The 27,191-nt window shown below is 42.6% G+C and overlaps 1 protein-coding gene across 7 annotated transcripts in view; it reads right to left on the bottom strand.

The window, feature by feature from the left end:
- The window catches only part of ZFAND3 (zinc finger AN1-type containing 3), a 277,816-nt gene that overhangs the window by 89,058 nt on the left and 161,567 nt on the right, over nt 1-27,191 (bottom strand). The window lies entirely within an intron of this gene.

Raw genomic sequence — 27,191 nt, 5'->3', positions numbered from 1 at the left:
ACTGTGCAGAAATACTTAATATCTGAATCAGTCAAGTAAAGTTCCTAACCAAAAGTCATATATGTAATTAATTTGGTTAATTGCTGAAGTTATACTGTCTTTTGATTTTTCATTCCTAGTACACCTTCAGCTTTGAGGTGTTAACTAGCAAAAAAGCTATTTGGAGAACATTTGTTTCTTACGCAGCATTTATTGTGCAGACCACACAGTTTTCCCTGCAAAAGTATCTTGTTCTTTTACAGAGCATAAATTAATGTGGTAGCATTACAGCAAATGTCTAACAATCTATTATCACCACAATAACATGCACAAGAGACTTTTTCCTTATTCTAGTCAAATCAGAAAATGGTTTCATATCTAAAATAATGCATATGTTGAAAGTAGTCTGAAAAAGAATATGAATATTATGACATTAAAATTGCTACCACGCATTGTTTATTTTAAGTTACAGTATTTCACTTTTTTTCCTTCTTCAAGGGCCTGGAAAAACAGTTTATACTCCTACCTCAGATTAGTCAAGGTATTACTCCAAGTTAATTAAATATCATCATAAACTATTTATCTTTGCTGCTTCACAGCATATTAAAAACATATCAAGTGCCTTTCATATTTGACTGCATTTAGGATAAGCAGCTAGGTTCCATCATAAAATGCTTCCTCTTATGTACCCTAAATATACATTTTAAATACAATCACAGGCTCTGATCCTGGAAAGTCAACTGGGCTTGACACGGGATTACAAGTATGTTTATACTAGGAAAAGGACACAAATGGATGTGTGCAGCAGTTTACAGGTAAACAGACAAGGAGCCTGCCCTGAGAGGGCTATAATGTAGAATTTAGACAATTATTTGTATTACAGGATCAGGGCCCCACTATGCTAGGGGCTGTACAAACATGTAATTAAAAATAGTTTCTCAAGCAGCTGACTGTAACAGTAAGAGGCAATAGGTGGATGAAACAAATTTAGAAAGAGAGTAGGCTGAGAATTGTAATTATCAGAATGTTTTGGTGCAACACAGCAGCACATACAATAGAGGTTCTCTCATATATAGGCAACAAGTGAAAAAAAAAACCCTAAAGCGAGGAGTGAGGTGGCAATGGAAAGCCTGTGGAAACTCTATAGACACTGAGTAAATGTTCATTTTTAAAAAACACCTTTATAGTCTTAATTCGCTCACAGAGTTATTAGGAGGGGGTTAAACGAAAGGCTGGCATTGTTAACAGAGCAGAGAGGGCAGGAAGGATATAAAAGGAAAAGTCAAAGATGTGAACAGGGAGGAAGGGTACATAGGGCCTTGAAAGCCTGGGCAAGCAAATTCCCTTGCCAGAGCATGGCCAGACAGAGTAAATGAGGAATCTTATTTTCCTAATGCAACATACTAAAGTGATATTATTGCACATATAAAGTGGCTCACTATACCTGGATCTAAAAGCTTTCAGCAAACGATCTGCCTGCTTTCCTGTACTATGCAACTTCTTATAATACAAGAGCATCTGATGCAGAACTTCCATTCACTAACTGAAAGGATCTTTCCACCATATAGGCTTCACATTAGTGTTTGTTTATTTTAAGCCTGCTTGCTCTCCCATTGTTGTTATATTTCCTTCTAATGCAGGAGTGAGCAAAGGGGCCTCCACGGGTCGGATCTGGCCTGCTAAGTGCGTGGACCTTTCCCACAGACACCCTGCTACTCCCCTGCTGCCCAGGAATGGGGGGAGAGAGCAAAGACTTCACATGCTTCCGCTCTCCAGGGCCTGAGGGAGAGGGAGCATGAAAATGTCCTGGCCGCATCTCTTCTGGGACAGCCCGGGGCCACTTCAAAAATTAGTGAAGTGGCTCCCCATCTAAAATTATTGCCCAACATGTTCTAATACAAGGTAGCGGCAATACTAACTTGACTTAGATACTACAGTAATTTGCATGTTAAACCTAGGTTTTCACATTTCATTTTTTTCTATTTAAACACCAGAAAGAGGAGACAAAGCAGCTTTAAGAAACAAGCAATGCTACAAACGAAAAGTGAAGGTGATCAGCAGACAGTGGGACTATATCACAGTAAAATCAAAGGTACAAGTTATCCTGGAAGCACCTGTTTTCAACCTATTTCTTGGATGACCAGAAATCTAGGTTAAATGGTATAGAAAGTTGCTTGCAAAGATTATATTTAAACGTTTATGCTAATATGGAAGACACAACATAGAATATATTAATTTTCCCCCTCAGTATTAAATCTGATGACACTTGTGCTTTTAGGTAACTTTCATCTTCCTTCTCGCAAGAGAAACTTGCATATGAATAAAAATATCAAGTCTTCTCCCTTGTGGCTATTTTACTCCCTACACAGTCTGGCGAGATAGATATTCTAGCTCAGGAAATCCCTGCTTGATTAATAGGATGCCCTGATTTTAGTATATTCAGCTAATAGGAAAGTACAGCCATATATTAGAATAACTACTGAACAGAAGCCAACAAGAACATAGGTTGCACAATGCGATCAGGAAAGTTGTTTCTATCTAAAGTCTAAGTAACTAATAATTCCAAAGGTAAATATTTGAAAAACAAAGATGATACATGGATGTATTCATAACTGAGCAGAAGTATCTATAGGAACTTTATTAGCCCGGCTTCCAATATAGTTGTTCTGAAAACAATGTCATTTCCACTGTACCCCATGCTCCCATTATCTCCACAGTAGTTGTACAATGTGGGTGATGGAAAAGTAATTTCCCTAGCACCTGCAGAAGTATTCACTGACAGTAACTATCTCACAAAACAGACACACCACTAGGACTGTCAGCGATGAAAAGTAACTTACTGTGTCATTTTTGCCATTCACCAGTAAAAGTCAGACAAATGCACGTAAGTAAATCTAGCATTTCATAAAGGCTGTGTCACTTTTTAAACTGGTGTGCCTGCATGTTGACAATGCTGTTAAAAAACTTTTATCCTATAAAACTGGCAAAGGATGACAAGGAATCATATTTATTCTGACTCACAAAATGCATTAATTTATTGAAGCTATTACCTTGACAATTGGCATTTCCCATATTCCCTGATATAGGACACCTTGTCTTACACAGTCAGCATTCACACTTACTCCATTACACAGCATGCACAGTGGAAAAGTGCTGTACGCCACTGTAAAAATATGTCTTATTGGAAAACTAAAAATGTACAAAGTCAGCTATTTAATGGCTGGCTCTCTTGGTGAAACTAATAACAAAGGGGTTCTTTTTATAATGCAGTTGTAATATATGGATTTCTGTGACCAGAGTCCCACAGGAGCCTACTGAGATTACTCAGTTTGGGAGAAACTGCAAAGAATGGGGGTGCCAATCCCCAAAGCTGATGGTTATTCTGGTACATAGATTTACCAAGCCAGCAGCCCAGTATTAGGCCTCCATCCTGACACCCAACCCAGGTCAATGACTATTTCAGATAATATCTGAAATACGTGCTTATAGCAATTCTTATTAACTTTTTTTTTTTTTAAGAATATACATACAGACTCTGAGATCAGATTCACAGTACAAATGATGGGTGTTGTAAATGCAAAGAATTCTTAACAGAATAAGTCTATACGTTACAGGCAGTCCCAGACTTACGCGGATCCGACTTATGTCGGATCTGCACTTACAAACGCGGCTTTTCTCGCCCCTGAGCTCACGCGCGGCAGGTCGCCACCCATGTTCTCCGGGGCGAGAAAAGCTTCTCCCGGTCTCCCTGGTCTGCTGGGGGGGGGGGGGTCCAGCAAAGCCGCTGGACCCCCCCAGCACACCAGGGACACCCGAGCAAAGCCGCCCAGGGGGCGGGAGTCCCGCTGCCTGGGCGGCTTTGCTCCTGTCCCCCTGGTCTGCTGGGGGTATCCAGCAAAGCCGCTGGACCCCCCCCAGCAGACCAGGGACACCCGAGCAAAGCCGCCACCTGGGCGGCTTTGCTCCCAGCAAACGAGCAAAGCCTCCCAGGCGGCGGCTTTGATCTGGTGTCCCTGGTCTGCTGGGGGGGGTCCAGCGGCTTTGCTGGACCCCCCCAGCAGACCAGAGGGACAGGAGCAAAGCCGCTGAGCACGCCCGCAGGGGGACAGCCCAAGCGCGCCCGGGCTGTCCCGCTGCGGGCGTGCTCCAAGGCTTTGCTCTCCGTCTCCCTGGTCTGCAGGGAGACGGGGAGCAAAGCCTTGGAGCACGCCCGCAGCGGGACAGCCAAGGTGCGCTTGGGCTGTCCCGCTGCGGGCGTGCTCAGCGGCTTTGCTCCTGTCCCCCTGGTCTGCTGCGGGGGGGGGGGGGGGGTGCAGCTAGTGCCCCCCCCAGCAGACCAGGGTTTTCTTGCCCACCCCTGGGGTAGAGCAGCTGGGGGCTGCCGGGTTGGTCCCACAGCGCCACTCCGGACCAACCCGGCAGCACCCCACCTGCTCTGCCCCAGGCGTCCTGATTCAGCCGCTGCTGGTCAGTTTCAGCAGCAGCTGAATCAGGACGCATGGGGCAGAGCAGCTGGGATGCTGCTGGGTTGGTCCAGTAGCGCGGAGGAGCCGCTACTGGAGCAACCCAGCAGCATCCCAGCTGCTCTGCCCCAGGCGTCCCCAAGTCAGCCGCTGCTGAAACTGACCAGCGGCTGACTACAGGAAGCCCGAGGCAGAGTTGCTGTGCCCCAGGCTTCCTGGAATCAGCCGCTGATCAGTTTCAGCAGCAGCTGACTTGGGGACGCCTACGTTTCTTAAGTTGAATCTGTATGTAAGTCAGAACTGGCATCCAGATTCAGCAGCGGTTGAAACTCATCAGTTTCAGCAGCGGCTGACGCCAGTTCCGACTTACATACAGATTCAACTTAAGAACAAACCTACAGTCCCTATCTTGTACGTAACCTGGGGACTGCCTGTATACTCCAATGTTTATATTTCAAGGTGCATCCAAGCAGGGCTGGAGACCTCGTATCTCACGACAAAGCTTTCCCAGACAAATCATCAAGCAGATCAGAGATACAAGGGATCAGGACCCAATGGCCTTTTATAAAGTTCCAGACTTCTCTTTACAGTTTTTAGGTTAATAATAGAACAATAGACCATCAGTAATTAGTTATACAGATGAACATAAGGTAATTGCTTTCTACTGTTTACTGGTGATTTGCTATACACTTCAAAGAGATGAATACAGCATAGACAGAAATTACGTGGTTACATTGGTAACCATTAACATTATATATGTAAACACAAAAAAGCATAAATATTATCTACCAGTATATCCCTAATGGTTGAATTAGGGTAATTTATCCTGCAGGATTCTTGACTCTTTCTTAGCTATAAGCCACAAGTCCTGAACCTGCAGCAGGGGAATGGCTGTGTCAATCAACCCAAAGTGAAAGAACCCAATGTATTCTAACTGAATTGTAACTCATGTACATTAGGAACCTCCAAGTTTCGAATGCCTAGGGAATGAAGGCTGTTCGTAACTCTGAAATATTCATAACAAAAATATTCTGATTGAAAACTTTAAAAAGAACTGAGCATTGACTTAATACAGCTTTGCAATTTTACTATGCAGAAGAAAAATTCTGTGTTCTCTTTTTAAAAAGTAGTTTACATTTAACACAGTACTGTTACGTTTAACACAGTATTTGCTTTGGTTTTGAGTCTGATGCTGCCTGATTTTGTACTTCCAGTTCCAAATGAGGTGCGTGGTTGACTGGTCAGATCGTAACTCTGGTGTTAATAACTGTACAATAGAACTTCACCATTACTGTGCCTTAAATATGGCAACAGGAAACACTTCACTTAATTTAACATTTTCAAATATAATGAGTGTTTATATACACCAAGGACAGCTTTACCACAGTGAAATATCCATGATGCACTATTCCCACTAGGTCATTTTCACTTAGCGTTAAAAGGCAATATAAAACACAGTTCGAGTAATATAGTAAACCTGCGAAACTGAAGGAAGCAGGAACAAAAGTGATTCTGAAGCTGACAGGAAACAATTCATGAGGAAGGAGAAAAAGAACTAAGGGTATATATCCACACTTAAAATGCTACAGTAGCACAGCTGTGCTGCTGTAATTCTTCAGTATATCTGATACATTTACCAACAGGAGAGATTATCCCATCAGCACAGGTAATCCACCTTCCCAAGATGTATTATAAAGGTTGACAGAAGAATTCTTCTATTGACCTAGCATTGCCTATGTGGGGTATTAAGTTAGCTTAATGCTGCTGCTCATGGGAGTAGATTTTTCACACTCCTGACTGATGTATTTAAATTAACCTTATTTTCTACTATAGACCAGGCCTAACTCTTGATTAAGCAATAACTAGGAGGTGATATGTTAATTATCTACAAGTATTTCCAAGTGCAAACGTCAACAAAGGAGAATAATGTCTGGTCTGAAAAGAAAAACAGTGGTCTATGAAACTAAAAAGAAAACTGAAGCTGAAAAAGATCATGTAAAGTGTACTAAAAGGTCTGGTCCCACTTAAGTGAAGAAGTGGAAGCCCAGGTATAGAGGCAGTTAAAAATATTGATAAGACAAACCATATGCATCAATTTTGTATTGGCTGGTACACAGATTAAAATGGATGAAAGGACTGCAGTTGCTTACCTTCCCTAAATGTCTATGATTTCACTGCTAGTATTCTCGAAGGATAAGTACCAACATAGAATAATTGAACAAGCTGATTATTTAGACTAGGCACACACACTTCCCAAGTGATTTAATGAAATATAGAGACATCCAAAATGTGGTGTGCAACAAGGGAAAAAATTCTCTCTCACTGTGATTAGCATAACTTAATAAGCAAACATACACGCAAATCAAGGACTTGGCAACATGGGAGAGTCCGAGGAAATGGACTTAAATGAAGTGAACTTCTAGAGGTATAGTCATAATAGCTGAGGGCCCTTGGAAACTGGATTACTAATTGATGGATACAGAATTTAATTATACTTCACATTTACTATGGACACTTGAATCAAAAGGCACATAGAGAAGCTAATATTGTTTTAATAAAAAACTTTCAATTAGCGTCTCTTGTACTGCTAGTATCTTCATAGCCCGCCTTGACGTGCCCTTTCTGATGTCTACAGAGAACCCTAGAATTTCAAAACATGTCTATTTTTAATTGATTCTTCTAGTCCAGCCTACATAGTTCCAATTAAAGTGAACGTTTGCCTCATTTTCTGTCAATGAGATTCATTTACAGTTCAAGCATTCTCAAATATTTGCCTCATATATGAGCTGCAAGAATTTTCATAAGGGACAGAAGGTTAAATTGAATCTTTCTAGTTCTAATTAACAGTTAGCTGGCCATTTACCTTTTTCCTCATCCCTAGTTAAGGTGCCTTAACTACACAATGAAGTGGGTAAAATACATTATCAAGCTTTAGGTATACTATAGAGATTCACCACAACCACCCAGTTGTTAATTTCCTTAGAACAGCAAATGTACAAACCTATACTGCTCTCTGGTTGAGTGAAGGGAAAGAGGAAAAATCCCATGAATCTTATAAAGGAAATGGGGGAGCAGTGGAGAGGAGAAGCAAAGACAACATTTTTCTTTGTCCCACCCATCACAGACCAGGAATGCTGAAAACCTCCAAAGAGAGGCTCTAGATTAGGGCTACTCAACATGCAGACCATGGGCTGCCTGTGGCCCATGGCCCGTCTGTTTGCAGCTGCGGTATGGATTGGGTTTACAGCCTGTGGGTGGGATCCTTTGAACATGGCCTCCACTGGGAGCACACTCCAAAATGGTGAGGCAGGGCATTGTGGGACGTGTTGGCAGCCCGAGAGGTGCTGACTGGCTCACACTGGCCACATTTGGGTCCGGCGCTGCAGCTTAAGGCTTAATCTTTGTATTCATGCCCACAAGTGTAGAAGAAGCTATTTGCATATATATGCAACCATACTTAATTTGTGGCTTGCTCAGCACGTGAGTATCATTGTGGCTTCCAGGGCTTCCAAAGCTGAATAGCCCTGTCTTAAATGGCAGTAGAAAACTCTATAACCATTGCACCTGAGAGCCTTCTACATAAAATCAGCAGAAAGAATAAAATCCCTAACAGACTTCATAGAATATCTGGCATCTCTCCCTTTTGGGGGCAAAACTCTCGGGGTAAAATTTTTAGACAATTAAATAGCAGCTGTCAGAGCCAATAGAAGCATCTGTAGCCTCTTCAGGCATCCTCAACTGCCCCAGTTGAACTGACCCTCTGCAGTGATATAGGAGTCTAGCTGAGCAGGGCTTCTATCTAGCCAGATGAAGCCAAAGGAAATTGCCAAATCAGGGAATGAGAGGCTAAGCACACATAATTAGGACCCAATTCAATTTAAAACAATAGATCAAGATTAGTCATTTACTCACACATCGGATTAAAGGAGAGACCTAAAATGACTACACTGAAAGTTTTGTTATCCCATGCTCATGGGAAATGGGAGCTGCCAGTTACGGAAAGTGCTGGGTAAAGTTTATTGCTCTGCCCCAGCCCCCTACTGGCAGATCCGGCTCCCAGCAGCTCAATGCAGACTTAGGGGGAAGAAAGTGCTTGCTGATGCCGTCAGCCAGCTGTGTCATAGATAGAAACCTTGCAACAGCTGGCTGGAAAGGCAGGAGTCAGGCATGCATACCTGAGGATGTGGCGGTATTGTGGCTGGGGGCAATACCGGCTACAAATTTTCCAGTTAACAGAGTGCCAGAAAATGAAGCTTTCACCGCCCCAATCATATGTTGAGAACAAACATTTCCCTATGCATATTACTAAAATAATGTTGATTACTAAAAGTGACAGATTTAACAATTCATATTTGCCACTATTGAGAATAGTTTTGTTTTTGTATTGCTCATTTTGTACAATGAAAGTAAGTGAAGTTAGGTTCACTTTCAGGTTCCAGGTGCCACAGTGCTTGGGGTTCAGATACTTCAGGTTAGCGTTATTTTTACAGGATTTATTTTTTAAACTGTGTGATTTTTTTCCCCCATGTGTCTTATTTTTTCCCTCCCATAGGAACTTGTTTTTAAACAAAATTCAACATCTAGGTCTAATTTACATTGCTAGTGCCTCTAATGTGTTTTTGTGGACTGTGAGGCCCCAACCATTTGTATTCGAGAGACCGTAACCATTTGAAAATCCATGAACCTTTTTAAGTGATGAAGCTCTCTATAGGGTAGGAAGTGAAACTAATATTTTATGTCAAAATATATTTGAGATTATAAAAGGGTGGGAAAAAGTAGTAACATCGAAGTTCACTCTCTCTCAGACACTAAAACTTTCAGGCTACGTCTAAACTGGCATGATTGTCCGCAAATGCTATTAATGGAAAAGTTTTCCATTAAAAGCATTTGCAGAAAAGAGCGTCTAGATTGGCACGGACGGTTTTCCGCAAAATCACTTTTTGCGGAAAAGCATCCGTGCCAATCTAGATGCGCTTTTGGGCAAAAAAGCCCCGATTGCCATTTTCGCACAAAACAAATCTGAGCTGCCTACACTGGCCCTTTTGCACAAAAGGACTTTTGCATAGTATTTCCGCAAGAAGCGCTGATTTCTTACATGAGATCGTCAGTGTTCTTGCGGAAATTCAAGCGGCCAGTGTAGACAGCTGGCAAGTTTTTCCACAAAAGCAGCTGCTTTTGCGGAAAAACTTGCCAGTCTAGACACAGCCTCAAAGTTTTCAAAAATTCAGAAATAAACTGTATTAGCAATTGTATGTTGAATGTGTATGCTCAGCAATACAATTCTGGATGTTTAGAAATAAAGTAAACACTGCACGAACAAACTAAGAGAAGCATCAGAAAGAGGTTGTCTATGTCTGATGAAAATAACCCAATTATTGAAATTACATATTCATCTCTTTAAAAAAAATAACTAAAAAGAAGCAGGTGAAAACATTAATCAGAATCTTACACATCCTACACGAGAAGTGGCTTTCAGAAGAGAGAGCACTTTAATCCCTGTTACTGTTGAGAAGTGTCCTTCAAAATTGTACAGCTTGTTCCACAAGAAAAAGACCAACTAATAATGCATGTAAAAAATTTCCATACCCATGCATCAAAGTGTCAAAAAACCACCAAGGAAAGAAAAACTGACCTATATTTATGAATCCAAAAGGTCAAGCGAAGCAAACTTTTCACTAAACTCAGTGGGTGTAAAATAACTGCATTCCCATCAAATTCTCACTGTGGAACACTTGGAATCAGAAACACAGCATCAATACAGACAACCTTTGCTTTCACTTAAATTACTTGCTATATTCGAAGGTGCCTCTCCATTTGAACACTTCTTTAGGAGAAGATCTGACCATCACTACTGAACAGTTCTCAAACTTTTTTTTGTATGGAACACTTAAAAATTGTGGAGGGTCTCAGCAGACTATTTAATGATCTTTCCAAATGTTGTTTTTATCATTAGCTAACAAACGTAAAGCGCTTTGTATAAAAGTGCCATATAAAAAAATTAAGTTTTTTTCTTCTATAAATAAAGGCACACAACTCACTAACACCAGCAGGGGTCTCACCCTCTCTCCCCATCCCCCCAGCAGCCACAGAAAGAGACCATCTTTTCTGGGTCTGGAGCTAGAGAAACTTGCTTCTTTCTCTGTCTGCCACAACTCTTCATGTACCAAATTCCCTCTTTCATCATCCCACTGCCCCCTTCCACCTATCTCCCTATTCCACTAGGGACCACCACCTCACCTTAGAACCCTGTTCAGATGCAAACTGGTGTCTGCATCTGCAGAAACAATCCACGGATATCCATATCCGCAGATGCAGATACCTGCAAATATAAAGAGGATATCCACAAATTTGCATAGATATAAAATGTATATACACATCAACATCAATATCTGCAAAAATGAGCTAAGGTCCAGGGATCTAATCAGTGGAGTCATGCCTTTGAGCCTCTAATTAGGTGGGCACTGGGCAAACGCTTCATTCTCTTGTGTGTGGATGCCCAGGTTCAGATATTAAAGGGAACTATCTATGGGCCATGTGAATGGACCTTGCAGACCATTGGTGGTCCACGGAGCACCGTTTGAGAAATGGGGTAGGTTTAGAAGTTAAAATAAAAAAAGTACACATTAAAAATTACTTATAAAGTTAGATGTCTTTAAGTTGCCATCTAGAATACTTTAAGTTGCCATCTAGTTACATCCTAGAATACTCAAGGAGCTGATAGAGGTATCTGAGCCTTTAGCTATCATCTTTGAAAAGTCATGGAAGTCGGAAGAGTGGAAGACTAGAAGACTGGAAAAGAGCAAATATAGTGCCCATCTATAAAAAGGGAAATAAAGACAACCCAGGAAACTACAGACCAGTCAGTTTAACTTCTGAGCCAGGGAAGATAATGGAGCAAGTAATTAAGGAATTCATCTGCAAACATGGTAGGTAACAGCCAGCATGGATTTGTAAAGAACAAATCATGTCAAACCAATCTGATAGCTTTCTTTGATAGAATAACAAGTCTTGTGGATAAGGGAGAAGCAGTGGACGTGGTATACCTAGACTTTAGTAAGGCATTTGATACTGTCTCATGTGACCTTCTTATCAATAAAATAGGTAAATACAATGTAGATGGGGCTACTATAAGGTGGGTGCATAACTAGCTGGATAACTGTTCTCAGAGAGTAGTTATTAATGGTTCACAATCATGCTGGAAGGGCATAACAAGCGGGGTTCCGCAGGGGTCTATTTTGGGACCGGTTCTGTTCAATATCTTCATCAATTATTTAGATGATGGCAAAGAGTATGGTTATTAAATTTGCAGATGATACCAAGCTGGGAGGGGTTGCAACTGCTTTGGGGGATAGGTTCATAATTCAAAATTATCTGGACAAACTGGAGAAATGATCTGAGGTAAACAGGATGAAGTTTAATAAGGATTTAGATCTATCTATATATTGTGTTTTTTAAAAGAATTGTAAGCCACCTCAAATATTTTATAGAGAGGTGGGGTAAAAATATTTTAAATAAATAAAAAAATTAATGCAAAGTAATCCACTTAGAAAGGAACAATCAGTTTCACACATACAGAATGAGAAGTGACTGTCTAGGAAGGAGTACTGCCAAAAAGGGATCTAGGGGTCATAGTGGACCACAAGCTAAATATGAGTCAACAGTGTGACACTGTTGCAAAAAAGCAATCATGATTCTGGGATGCGTTAATAGGACGGTTGTGAGCTGGACACGAGAAGTCATTCTTCCTCTTTACTCTGCATTGGTTAGGCTTCAATTAGAGATTCTGTCCAGTTCTTGGCACCACATTTCAAGAAAGATGTGGAGAAATTGAAGAAGGTCCACGGAAGAGCAACAAGAATGATTAAAGGTCTAGACAACATGAGCTATGAGGGAAGACTGAAAGAACTGGGTTTGTTTAGTTTGGAAAGGAGAAGACTGAGAGGAGACATGATAGTGGTTTTCAAGTATCTAAAAGGGTGTTACATGGAGGAGGGAGACACATTGTTCTCCTTGGCCTCTGAGGTCAGGACAAGAAGCAATGGTCTTAAACTGCAGCAAGGAAGGTTTAGGTTGGACATTAGGAAAATTTTACTGCCTGTCAGGGTGGTTAAACACTTGAATAAATTGCCTAGAGAGGTTGTGGAATCTCCATCTTGGGAGATATTAAAGAGCAGGTTAGGCAGACACCTATCAGGGATGGTCTAGACGGTGCTTGGCCCTGCTGTGAGGGCGGGGAGTGGTCTTGATGACCTCTCAGGGTCCCTTTTAGTTCTCAGTCTATGATTCTATGAAAAATAGCGGTGTGGATGTTCCGGCAGAGGCATGGCTAGCCACGCAAGTTCAGATTGGGGATGTAAGTGACTAGTCGACTACTCGATAAGCAAATGCTTACCAGGTAGTCAAGTAGGAACTCTATTAGTTGCTTCTTCCCACTTTTGCTGACTATCAGGGAGCATGAGCTGGTAGTGGGGGGAGCTGGCTTAAAAACCGGTCCTCTCCTTCCCTCCCCCCAAGCACCGTCTGCGCGGGGCACCGGGAAAGCAGGGGGCAGCAAGGACACTGCACAATTGGGGATTGAAACAGTACCGCTCACGCTAGTCCCACTGATCTCCTCTCCTGCTCCCAAAGGAACTGCTTAAGTCTGACTGGTTTGGATTCCTGCTGCCTCTCTCCCTCTGAAATTTACAAGTGCTACAGCAGCTCTTGTACATTTCAAAAGGGAGAGGCTGAGTGGGATAGCAAATGCCCCTCTTATCGACTAATCAAATAGTCAAAAATTCAAATCGACTACTCAATTAACTGATTAATCGAAACGTAACATCTCTAGTTCAGACTCATGGTCTGAGGTCAGGTCACCAGCTTAAGTTTCCAATAGTGCTCCAACACCCACACAGCTATTTTTACTTTACTGCTCCTAGTCTTACTAACACAAGTTTGTCTACTCAGGCTCGGAGGCTCAGTCCCTACTACAGTGTAGACATAAACCTATATAACCAAGAAAACATGACAAGATGTTGTGTTACACTGGACACCTATAAGATGTGTCATAAGTTTTGTCTATTTTGTAAAATCATTTGCTTGAAAAAAGTATGAAAGTTACATGCCTTTAGGTACTGATTACAGTAATTTTGATTATCCCACAGACTATAAAAGTAGCTCATCGACTATTCCATGTACTATTAAATGAAATATTGTACTGTAAAAGTAAGCAAATTTATCAGGCTACATTTGTGGTTGTTTTTTAAAAATATTCCTAACATACCAAAATTTTTAAAAAGTGGAAAAAAGATCTTCCAAGGGCTATACATTCTTGTCCCTCCAGTGGAAAATGTGGATAATGCAACTCCTTTGGACCAAATTATTATTAAACAACAAATATGTCTGAGCTTAAAGTAAGCCTTGCGATGATAAAAGGAGCTTTTTAATTCCCAAAGTTTGTGAATCAAATTATGGATGATAAAAATTGGTGTCACTGTCTACTTTGTGTGTATTTTCTCTACATAACTACAGGAAAAACTTAAAAGCAACAGTCTAGCAGCACCCTTAAAATTTAACAAAACATGTAGATGGTATCATGACAAGAGCAGCAGCAGCTCTGGTACATTTCAAAGGGAGAGAGGCAGTGGGAACTCGCACCATCAGGGAGCAAAGCTGCTGCGGTTTAAAGCGCAGTCCATGCGGCTCTATAGCAATACAGTAGTCGCACTGAACTCAGAACTTTAAATTTTAATTAGTGAAAAGTTTTTGCACAACTTATTCCAGTGTTAGGGTACTTCAGGTAAAACAGGACATTAAGGTCAGTGGTTAGGCTGTATGTTTCTACAAACATAGCAGTCTCACTGCCATGGAACTGGGAACCCTATTTTTTTGTCCACACTTGTTTTATGCTGCTCCTGTTGGCCCAGAAGCAGAGATTTACAAACACCCTCTGACTGTCCTATTATCAGTGACAATAAAGAACAAAGCTGCCTGAGGCTTATAAAATACAGGACTATGTAGCACTTTAAAGACTAACAAGTTGGTTTATTAGATGATGAGCTTTCATGGGCCAGACCCACTTCCTCAGATCAAATAGTGGAAGAAAATAGTCACAACCATATATACCAAAGGATACAATTAAAAAAAAGAACACATATGAAAAGGACAAATCAAATTTCAGAACAGAAGGGAGATGCAGGGGGGTGGGTGTGTGGAAGTAAATGTCTGAGGGGTAATGATATTAGAGGTGATAATTGGGGAAGCTATCTTTGTAATGGGTAAGATAACTAGAGTCTGAGCCTCATAAGGTACTCTCCATGTTAAAGATGACGTTAAAGAAAGGCAACTTTGATTTCTGTTCTATTCAAAAAAGCAAGGTGGAAAAAAATGTTTACGAAATAGGAAAGCTGGGAAGAAAAAGAATTCTTGCGTCAAGCTTCTAAGATAGTTCAAGTTTCCTAGAGTTTATAATGAGAAAATGAGAAAACAAAAATTACAGTCTTCTTTACAAGATTATTTGTTTAACTTTGCTTAATTCAAAATATCTCTATTAAATAATTGTTCCATGCAGCAGCTTTAGATGAAAACTCAATGATGAGTGTAATATGATTGACTAACCCATCAACATAAAACTTTTAAGGAAAATATTAAAATGTAACTACTTCACAATTAGAATAAAAAAAAGTTTCAGGCTCTTCCACTCAAACAATGGCTAACTGTGCATTGAGTATAAACAATTAAAAGCATTACAACAGTAAATAACATGTAAATTGAAGTGTGAATAATCCTTGCAGAGAGCTGAATCATTGCGCGCGCGCGCACACACACACACACACACACACACACACACACACACACACACACACACACATACACACACCCCCCAAACCAACTCTGCTGTTAGAATAGCAAAGAGTAAGAGAGACTCCTTGCACTTTCTGGATAAGTAATTACAGTAGGAACAGATTAAACAACTTCCTATGTGCCACCAGGGGAAGCCCTTCTACTAATCTGAGTTTCTTGAGACTTTTCTTAAAGTGATTTCATTCACTATCTTAAGTTATCAGCATCAATAAAGAATAAACTTTCAAGTTCACATAAAAGAATTTCTTGAAGAACACCTCACTGTGCATATGCGTGGTACAAGAGTTCACTCACACTTATTTGCATAGAAAACTGAATCTACAGCAAATTAAATGTCATTTTTTATTTAGCCCAAACACAGCAGCTAATCCTGCAGTTCAATTTCCACCTTATTCAGCACTTAGGACAGAGATGGTTCACTTAAACCACTATATATCTCACTTCTAGAGAAGGAAATATTTACCCCGCACCCCCTCTTCCCTAGCCATGTCTAAAACAAAATGAAAGCTCCCAGAAAGTTCCGCATGTAAAACTTTCATATTCGTAACAAAGCAAGTAGAAAAATGTGAAGTTTTCCAAAACAGATTGTAATGTCAACTCTTATCTTTTAACTAATAGGAAGAAAACTTGGTAGTGGCATCACCTTGCTATCATGTACGAATTAGTTTTCTAAACACAGAAGGTGAATCATGAAAGATTTATTACTATCATTACCCATCCTATTGTGACAGTAGACATACACATGGCCTCCTCCCTCCCTGCTGTTGCTGGGGCGGATTGGACCGGCTCAGACCACAGGGCCTCCTCCCTCTCCACTGCTCCTAGAGGGTAGGGAGGCTCAGGCCGTGGGGCCTCTTCCCTCCCCACTGTTGCAGGGATACTGGAGCATACGCACATGCTTCCCCTTTCCTTGGTGGGGGGGGAAGGCATGCACACACGCGCAGTTTTCTGTTCTCCTCCTCCACCCCTACTCCCTGTGTTGGGGGCAGGGCTTCAGCAGAGGGGCGGGAGTATGGGTGGGGCTGAGGGCGTGCATCCCCCTAGAACAGGGGTGTCCAAACTTTTTTCAAAGAGGGCCAGATTTGAAGAAGTGAACATGCGTGAGGGCCGACCATTTTGCCTGACATTCTTTGAACCATTAAAATTAAATGCAAATTAACTATTTTATGCAAAGTTTATTGCAAACGGCATACTTTTCATTTCGTCACATGGATGACAAATCTAAACAGGTGTTAAATCACTCTGCCTTTCATATCTGAAGGCCAGATGAAAAAAAAAATCCAGCAAGCTGAAATATATGTCAGGAACACTGTAAAGTACATAACATATTATCAACTTTTAAGTTAAAAAAATATGAACAGGAACATAACACCAAGTATACATGTTGTGTCCAAATATATTTATAACTGATTTAGACCAACTGACATTAACTGAGATTTTACAATGTATTCATCTCAATTGAAAAAAAAAAAAACTTGCCTAAACTAATGTGAAGGGTGAAACTGAGATCTGGACTGCAGCACAGGAGAGCGCAGGGCACGCTGGCCTCACGGCGGCACGGCGAACCCGCAGCCAAGCAGGGGAGCGGGGCTGCGGATGTGCCCTACACGGCAGGCTATAGGACCGCAGCGGCCGCCATGGACGGCGGCGGCGCTGCTGGAAGCGGCGCGCTGCGCACACCAGTTCAGAGGAGCGCCGGGGAGCCAGGAGAGGGGGAGGAAGCGGGGGCTGTCCCCGCACTCTCAACCCCAAAGCAGAGGGCCCGCGGGGTCGGAGAGCGCAGGGCACGCTGGCCTCACGGCGGCCCGGGGGCAGGCGAACCCGCAGCCAAGCCGGGGAGCGGGGCTGCGGACGTGCCCTACAGGGCAGGGTCTAGGACCGCGGCGGTGGCGCGGCCCAAAGCGGCGCGCTGTGCGCGCCAGTTAAAACGAGCACCAGGGAGCCGGGAGAAGCGGGGGCCGTATTAAATCCGACCGCGGGCCGCAATTGGCCCGCGGGCCGGACTTTGGACATGCCTGCCCTAGAAACTTCCCAAGTCTTCTCAAATCTTCTCTGTGACAGACGGCGTGATGAACACCTCTCCTTTTATAACAGCATAGATTTAATATTTATAAATTAAAGTGTACAGATGCTTGACAAAACAGAGGCAAAACTGGTTTCATTTTCTCACAGCAGGGTGCAACTATGAAAAGTTTGGGAAAGGCTCTTCCATAAAGTCAGAAGACAAACTCTGTTCCAAGTTGCATTGTGGTTTTTTGTTTTTGTTTTTTGTTTTAAAAGCATAGTTAGCATCTTGCCAATGTTAGACTTGGGTCTATAAGTAACATTAGGTTGACACGAAAAATCCACATCCCTGACTAACATAGATAGCTATGCCAACCTACCCCCAATGTACATGCAGCTATGTCAATGGAAGAATTTTTCTGTTGACACAGCTACCATAGTGCTGGGAAGTGATATTCCTACACTGGTGGGGAAACCCATTGTAGCAGTGAAGGCTGTGGCATAAACCCTTTGGCTGTGTCTACATTGACACCCCTTTCCGGAAAAGGGATGCTAATGAGACCAGTCGGAATTGCAAATTCCACGGGGGATTTAAATATCCCCCGCGGCATTTGTATTTACATGGCTGTCGCTTTTTTCCAGCTCGGGGTTTTGCCGGAGAAAAGCGCCAGTCTAGACGCGATTTTCCGGAAAATAAGCCCTTTTCAGGAAGATCCCTTATTCCTACTTGAAAGGGATCTTCCGGAAAAGGGCTTATTTTCCGGAAAATCACATCTAGACTGGCGCTTTTCTCTGGCAAAACCCCGAGCCGGAAAAAAAACAGCAGCCATGTAAATGCAAATGCCGCGGGGGATATTTAAATCCCCCGTGGAATTTGCAATTCCGACTGGTCTCATTAGCATCCCTTTTCCGGAAAGGGGTGCCAATGTAGACACAGCCTTTGTGTAAATGGCATAGCTAAAGCAGCCCATACATTCATTACCACCTCCTCCCTTGGTAATCGATTCACGACCTCAGCAATGCACTCAGGAACTACTATCTGATCCTCAATTTAAGACTCCCACTTCAGAGCATAATGCAATCTTGCCTATACCACAAGTGTGACTGTCTACTCTCTCCTCAGCCCTCAGTTCCCCAAGGCCTTATCAAACCCCGTCAGCTGCAGCAAGAATAAGCACTGTGGTTAGAGATACCCAACTTTCAACTATAAGATTTCATTCCCATACATTTAATATTAGGATGCATATTCATTTTACTTTGCTATTGGATTTATACTGACAGGCATGCTGGTGTTTTTGCAGCCAGAATGCTCTGTGCAAAAGTGTATGTATTAATGAATTACCACTAAAGCAGCAAAGAGGGAAATATGCTTCCCCTATTGCGATTGCAAATTTAAATATTATGGCATGGTTAGCAAGTTTAAATAAAGTTCTGAAAAACAAAAGACTGGTATTCAGTCAATACAGCTGGTTAAGGTTTCATGATAAGTTGCAAAGATATATTATCTCTACTTTGCAGCTGGGGAAACACAGGTATAAAGGGGTTATATGATTTGCCCAAATTTACATTAGCAGTATGTGATAAGACAGTAATCACACAATGGAACAAAGTCAACTACTTATTTCTTGCATCTATCTTATCACTTACCTAAAGGAGAGGGGTTTACCATTATCAGGGAAGGGTGTAAGAACTCTCACATTGAAATTTACAGAATGCTGAGGTAGCAGTGGTACCTGACTGAATGAGTATTGGGTGGGGAGAGGGGGAACAAACTTTATAAATAATAAATAATAATAATAATAATAAAACATTTGCCTGCCTTTCCAAACATGTGCCTGGATCAAATTCAGATCAATTTGATTCAAGCTTAGCCAGGCCACATAAACATCTAGTTTCAACTCTGAAGAAACAGGAATGCAATGTTATTGTCACTCTTAAATTTGTTCTCTTTCAGCTCAGCAGTGCGATGCCCTAAATATCTTGGCTAGAGCACAGCAGAGAGAAGAATATAGTAATTATTCTGCAATTGGGCTTACATACAGCAGTGTCCACACACCTGAAATTTTACTTAGGCCTGAAGAGGTTGCAAGTGGCTGCAAAGCAGAGAATGTTTATCATAACAAATGATGCTAGATCCACCAACCTCAGCCACTGTAGGATATCTAATCACCAGGATATAATTACCAAAGTAATTCATTGTCTCTACAAAGAACAAACTCACTTGTGGCTTCTTTCCTGAGAAAGTACCTTTACAAGTCCAATGAGACCAGAGTGAAAAGATCCGATGCAGTAAAGAACTGAATGCTACAACTTTCAAACCAGGGTGAATTATTCATACTGAAATATCTGCAAAAGCATCATTTGCATGTGTTTTTAAAATCAGTCTGAAAGTGTGTCTCTGTGCTTTAACATGTCTGACTTGACGGATGTCTTTTGCTCAAATTCAGCCACTTGACAGATTTTTTTTAGTTGAGGTAAAGGTTAACTTTCCATTAATGATATAAAATGCTGTTCCTCAAACAACAGAAAAAGAATAGTAGGAGTTTATGCTGCTGACTTGGGAGACCAGGGTCTGGAAGTAACCTTAAAATGGCGATTTCTTTCGTATATCCTATGCTTGGCATCTACAAACAGTGATGTAGGAATACAAGTACAGCCGGACGCTGAGTTATGAATGGTCGACTTACGAGCGTTCACAGTTACGACCAAAAATGTTGTAAATGGCAGACTGCGAGTTACGAATGCGATCTGCGCTTACGAACAGCGCGGTCACATGTAACTCAATGGGGTCCGACTTACGAACAAACTGAGTTACGACCAATTGCTTGGTCCATAACTGGTTCGTAAGTCGGAGACAGGCTGTATATCAACCATCCACAAGAGGTACTTTACCATTTTTAATAGCAGTTGCATACCCTTGCTGAGACTCATCTTAAATCCACAAAATAATGTCAAGGTGCTACACAGCTGCAAACATCAAGTACAGATTAGGGACGTTAAGTTTTTTTTTTTTTTTTTTTTTGAAGGGCTGTGCGCATGTGCGTGTGTAACCGCTGAAGTTTTCAGTGGTAAAAAGCTGGTTTCCCATGAGTACCAGCTCCCGCCTGCTCCCCCCCATATCAGAGGCAGCAGCATGGGGAGGGGCCTTGTGTGTAACCATAAAGGTTAATCATGTATCTATCCTAACACATCCTTAGTACAAAGATCAGAACATCAGCACAGGAGACATTTCAGAAAACTTTGCTGTTCAAACTGCAGAAATGCTCCTCAGTGGGCACACAAATACAAACCTACAGATATAAATGATTTAAAATTCAGTCTGACATTTAACTGACTTATATTTGTTTCCAAGTGAAAGAAAAATCAGGACTTGAACATTTTTCCTACCCCTAAGATAAAAGGCACTGACCCTGGAGCCATCAGGTTTCACATCTTTTAACTAGATAACAAGGATGTGTATTAGCATGCAAAAATCAGCTTAAAAACAAGCCCAAGCAAACAAAACCTTAAAATACCATGCCGTTTACACCGTGTTACTTTTATGTAACAAAAACGGTCAGAAAATTTTTAGTTCTATATTTTCTTTCTTTCTTTTTTAAAAATATGATATAAAAATAAAATTAGGTGTGAGAGACGGTACCTATTATGAGAACTTGACACATACCAAAAGCTTATCAAGACCATTCTATAAATAAGACAAAGCCTTTTGGATTTTTATCAGCTCACCCCACATTCGAATGTGCCAACAAATTTATTTCAGTATCTCTGAAGCTTGTGTCCAATTCATCAACTTCATAAAGTTTTCATTAATCCAGCAGATTCTATAAACCCTATTCGCACACTATTTTAAGTATGGCCTACTGGCCTAGATTTCTTTATTCCACAAACTCTGAGTAAATACAAGGGATTGTCAGTGGGTAGAGCTGACTGGTGAGAAGAACAGGTAGAGAAAAGATTGCTCTGCTGGAGAAAGGAAATTTATGAGATTGCATTTTCAAAAATAAGAACTGGTTACAAAAAGTACAGCAACAACCTTGTCCTGTACAGGACTTTCTAGCCACCCTTTAGCCCTCAAAATGCCACTAACTTGAACTTTCCAAGGCCCTCCAAATGGACTTAAAAGAGTCTCCCTCATTCCATACATACACTGATCCTCCCACAGCCAGAAAAAAAGGCTATTTGGAGGCTCTAGAGCTCTTGTACCTCTGTTATGCGGCCTTTGAACAAAGCTAGCATCAAAATGCCAGATCCAGAGGAGTTTCTCTGGTTGCCCCAAGAAACATCTGGCTGAAGCTACAGCACAAAAGTACAAAATCTAAACTTACAGCTCCCTTCTTTACTGAGGTTTAACACTTCTGAGTGGGAAGCTCTTGAGAAGAACATGGAGAGGACACTTGAGTCTCAACATCTTAGACCAGTGCGTCTCAACCTTCTAACAACAGGGACTGGCTTGCTGACTTCCTAAACCAGCGGTTTCCAACAGCACCAGTCCGCAAACCGCTGGCTGCGGGGGCTGCCAGAGTTGAAGCCGGCTGTTTGTGGCAGCTCTGGGGGCCATGGTACATCCCAGTCCCGAGCTGCCGCACAGCAGCCGGCTTCCAGGGCGCTGCAGCCTCGCCCTCCTGCCTCACCCTCTACCCCCCTGCAGGTGGAGTGTCAGTGCTGGCTTCCCACTGGGGGAGGGAAGAAAGCCCCGAGCCTTGTTCTGTGACTGAGCTCGCGGAGCAAGGCTTGGGGCTTTCTCCCGCTATCTTCTCCACAGTGGGAAGCCAGTGCTGGTGCTCCACCCGCAGGGCAGGGGAGGTCCTGACGTCACTAGGGACTGAAAGTCCCTACTCCAGGGCTATGTCTACACTTGTGGGTTCTTGCACAAGTATGGCCATACTTGCGCAAGAATCTGCAGAGCGTCCACACTGAACACCCGCTCTTACGCAAGGAAATTTACAGTACGGTGTGGTAAGAGAGGGCTTCTTGCGCAAGAGCTATGCTCTTTTTTAACAGGTGTAAAGCCCTCTTGCGCAGGAGCTCTTGCGCAAGCGGGCAGTGTGGACACTGGGCAGGGATTTCTTGCGCAAGAAAGCCCTATGGCTAAAATGGCCACCAGAGCTTTCTTGTGCAAGAAAGCGTCCACACTGCCATGGGCACTCTTGAGCAAAAGCACAGCTGGCTCACGGCAGCGTGGACGTTTTCTTGCGCAAGATGTTCTTGCGCAAGAAGCCGCAAGTGTAGACATAGCCCAGCTGTTTATGCAACTGCTCCACCAGCCAGGTTTGAGGAGTTTCTGATCATCTTAACTCCCTGGCCTGTGCCCGAGGTCCCTGCATGTCAAATTGGGGTCACAGTGCTTCTTCCTGGGTGTGGCATGAGGACAGGCAGACTGGAGAAGATGTAAGGACCTAACAGGGCACAAATGATTGCAAGTATAGACGAGATAGCTAGGTAACCAGAAAAACAAGAAACTAGTGCAAAACAGATAGGCACCAGCGTCCCATGACATCTGTACAGGTGCCCCTGCTGTCCCCCTCCATCCCAAGACAAACCTGAGGATTATTGTAGTTGGTGTAGTGGAAGGGGGAGTACATATTTTAAAGCCATGATTTATAACCATTAACCTCTTCCAACCCTCACCCCACTTCTGGGCTAGACATCACTTATTGTCACCTCCATGGGGAAAAGTAAGACAGGAAAGGATGGGAACAAGGGACAATTTTGGGCACACACTTGAAAGCACCTGATTTTCAGACTCCCTACCCCCTGCCTGCTCCTGCGTCCTCCCTTGCTTCTGGCACCCTTCCTCTTGGGCACACACTGCACCTTCCCTTGCTCCTGACCATCCCTCCGGCCAGACACCCTACTCCCTGCACCTGCTCCTGCACCCTTCCTCCCATCCAGACCTCTCACCCTTCCTGAACCCCCATTCCTCTCACTTGCAGCCCTGTCCCACACACTGAACCCCTCATTTTTGTCCCAACCCCAGAGCCTAGTGGAGTCCACAAAATCCACTAACTCTGGAACCTCAAATGAGTAAACTTGGCCTATGGGAAACCCCAAACCTCAGTCCTCCCTGTCCCTCCCTCTCCCCCAGTGGGGTGGAACAGAGGAGTGAAGTGTCTCAGTTGGGGGCCGCATCAGTGAGGCTTGGGGGTTTTGGAGGGTTTGCCTCTCACTGTGGTCCCCAACTGATTCTTCTGTGAGTCAGTGGCCCCCAGACTCAAAAAAGGTTCTTCATCCCCACCATAAAGAAAGAAAACACAGGAACCTTTTATGTTGGACATAAATTAATATTTTACTTTATTTAAAATGAAGTTTGATAAACTAACATGATAAATTAAAAGCGCTTAGTCTATTTAATAATTTAAATTCATAGTTCCTTTCTTACTGGTTAAATTAAACTGTTCTCCCTCACTGCAGCACTAGCAAAATGGCTCGGGTGTAATTATGTAATTAATGGTGAATTTTCCATTAGCAACTGGCGGTTCACAGAAAGTTTTGCATTGAGCCAGGTGGGCCACGGGCCAAAAAGTTTGAAACCACTGGCATAAGGTGTTGGGATACTGGGCAGGGAAGGCAGTGCGGTAGGCTCACTGTCAATGCAGGGCTGGAGCTGGGGGTTCAGGTGGGATAGATGTGCAGGGGCTGGAGTGAAGATGGCATTGTGCAGAGGGTGGAGTCAAGGTGACAATGTTGGGGTTAGGGGCACAGTGTAGGAGTTAGAGAGCAGGAGAGGCAGGAGTTAATGTCAAAGGGGGCACAAGATGGGAATCTAAGGGCGGGGGAGCCCATGGCAGCCAAGGGAAATGGGAGGGCACTATTCCTGGGGGTGGGGGGGGAAGGAGGGGGAGATGACGGGACAGGGACGCCAACATACAAGTTCATCCAGGATGCCATTTTCCCTAAGACTGGCTCTAGCAGGGGTATATATTATGACAGAGGGGCAACATTGTATTTGCATATTCATTATGTACATAATGAATATACCTATATGCAAATTCAATGTTACAGGTCTGCCAAACGTTTGCAGCATGTAAAAAAGTTGGGAATCACTGTACTGTATCAAGAAGCTTTCAGGGACTGACCATCAAAGAACAATTTCCTAGATGATGCCTCACTAAATCATGGGCCCCAGAAAAAAAGGATTTACTTCAAATTGCACAAAAACTAAGCACCCATGCCATGCCCCCTTCTCCGAGGCCCCCCCTTTACACTAGGGCTCCATTTCCCGCTCACTCTTCACCTCTTGCTTGCTCATTTTGTCCTGGCTAAGGCAGGGTGTTGGAGTGCGGGAGGTGGTGAGTTGGCTGGGAGTACCAGCTATGGGATGGGACAAGTGATAAAGGGTTTGGGGCTTAGGAGGAGGCTCTGGGCTGGGGCCAAGTGGTTTGGAGAGCAGGAGTGCACTCCTGACCAATGGGAGCTGCAGGGAGTGCGCTCGGGGCGGGATGGGGGCAGCACATAAAAGCTCCTGTGGCTTTAACTCCACCTATGGAGCCAAGGGACATGTGGCTGCTACCGGAAAGCCGCATGGAGGTAAGGAGCCTGCCAGCCCTGCACCAACCAGACTTTTAACAGGCTCAGTTGGCACCACTGACTGGAGCCCGCCAGTGTCTCCTTTTGACCGTAAACTGGACACCTGGCAACCCTAGTTTTACCTGATCTCCCACTCCTATCTCATTTTGCAAAAAAGTGTCTTTTGGTTTTAGGGTACCAGTTACTCTAGTATCATTCTGGATACTGTGAGCAGACATTTGTTTTCACCCTCTTCATTCCTTTCAAGTAATCATTAGTTTAGACCAGCCTGATCCCAATACGTCTTGTGTTCCCATGCTTGCCAAGAGGGAAACTCTAGATGTTTACATGGTGATAAGAAGATTCATGTTTGACTTGGATACCTAGATGAGAAACAGTATAATAATGGCTACTCCTCAGAACTCCTTTCAACACCACATATTTTGGGCTTACTTATCCCTTGACCTCTTGGCCCAGTCAAATCCTTGATGATACTGTCAAATATGGGACATTTTGGACAATACCTATTCTTTTCAGTTGTCTGTAAAGAAGGCAGCCAAGAATTCTACTCCTGGTATTTCCAAGAACATGATTTTACTGGAATTTCTTTCACATTCTGGACTTAAATCTTCTCAAATAAGACTGCACATAAATCTTCTCATAAGTAGGAATGAGCATCTAGAACACTAAACAGGGATTGGGGAAAAGCACAAATGAGAGGCAATCATTGCATTTGGCTTCAGAGAGCTCTGCTTCATTGAATCACTTTTGCTGCCTTGGTAAGATCTTACTTTTGCTGATTCAGAACCTTTCCCCATCAGATATCCAGATAGGTTACATAGCCTCCGCTGAGAGCAGCAGCCTTTTGTAGAAATATTAATATTTTATACTTACCAAGGCAGCCAGCCATGAAGAACAGTTTTTCCTCAAAATTTTACTTTGATTCTCTGTGATTCTCCCGTTACTCAATGTCAGGCAACTTACATAGATACCACCAGGGGTTTTCAATCTTTGGTACATTTATTAATATTTGATAGGTTTAATTCTAAGTAAACCAAACAATATATATATTTATTAAAATATTTCTGTATATAAAAAGAGTGGGTCTTAGAAGAACAAAGAACTGTTTGACACAGAACTTTGCAAAGAAGATCTTTCAAGATACTAAGTAGCATTTAGCTGAGGTTAAAATCTCTTCTTTTAACAACCACCCAAAGCAGACTCAAAAAACATGCTTGCACATTCTTTTGTTGTCTGATGAAAATCTCCATATATGCATGCTTTGTCACTGAATACATACTTTTGGGGACAGAGTTTTATGAAAGATAAACTTTAATGACTAATAAAATCAGAACATAGGCAAATGACATAGGCATTAAATAGCTATCCAAAGCACCTGTTGAGTTCTAATTTGGTAAAACCCAAAGATGAGACATGAAAGACGGACATTGGAGAAGGGGGAAATACAGGGACATAAGATTTATATTGATGAACTCTTTGGAGCTAATGAAATCTGGGACTTCTACTGAGGAATGTGAATGGTTGACCAATGGTTAACACCTTCGTGATACTTACCAGTTACAGTTTACCAGGTGATGCTTATCAGTTACAGTTAACCAGCAGAGACTGGAGCAGCCCCCCGCCTGCAGCAAAAAGGGGGCTGCCCCAGCCTGGTGGGGCCCACCACAGGCAGGTGTTGCTTCAGCTCCCCCAGAGCAGACCTGGCTGGTATTGGGCCCAGCCTGGCCACAGCAGTGCACAGAATACATAATGTGTGGGGAACATGCAACATTAAAATTTTGGGAACCGCTGATTTTTAGGGGACCACTAAGTTATTTCATTGTCTGAAAATCTGAAAGATTAATTACTGAGTTAAGGTTCACACAACAGGAACAATGAGTGCCTGAAAAAGAGATATACCCACTACATCACGTTCCAATCATACAGGAAACAAAAAAAAAAAATCAACTCCTCAGCCATTCATAAGGCTTTAGTTAGAGGCTTCTGCAAGAATAAACACAATATCTCAAAATATGCTTAACTCTGCCATCAGCCACTCTTCTTGTGAATTGCATCGACGTATTAATTGCAAAACAAAGCATTTCAGATCTCCAACAAATAAAAGATATGCAGTCAAATTACAAATGCTGTATATAACATTTTAGAAAGCAAGGGCAACAGATGCCTGAATGCTGGTTCTGGCAAATAAAAAAAAAAGAGGAGGTGAATCCTCCATTAGCGTGCATGTGACTAGAAGCTCACTAGGACAGCATTCAACACAGTAGATCCCCATTGCTAGATAGGTATAGCCTCCATCCCCTTAGTATCGGAATGCCACACATTCTTACAAAACCCTTGTGAGGCAGGACAGTGCTCCTATCCCCATTTTACAAATGG

Source organism: Pelodiscus sinensis, chromosome 3 (assembly GCF_052426305.1).
Source record: "Pelodiscus sinensis isolate ZL-2025 chromosome 3, ASM5242630v1, whole genome shotgun sequence".
NCBI lineage: Eukaryota > Metazoa > Chordata > Testudines > Trionychidae > Pelodiscus > Pelodiscus sinensis.
The sequence above is the reverse complement of the archived record's forward strand: the minus strand, read 5'-3'. Positions and strand labels throughout refer to the sequence as shown.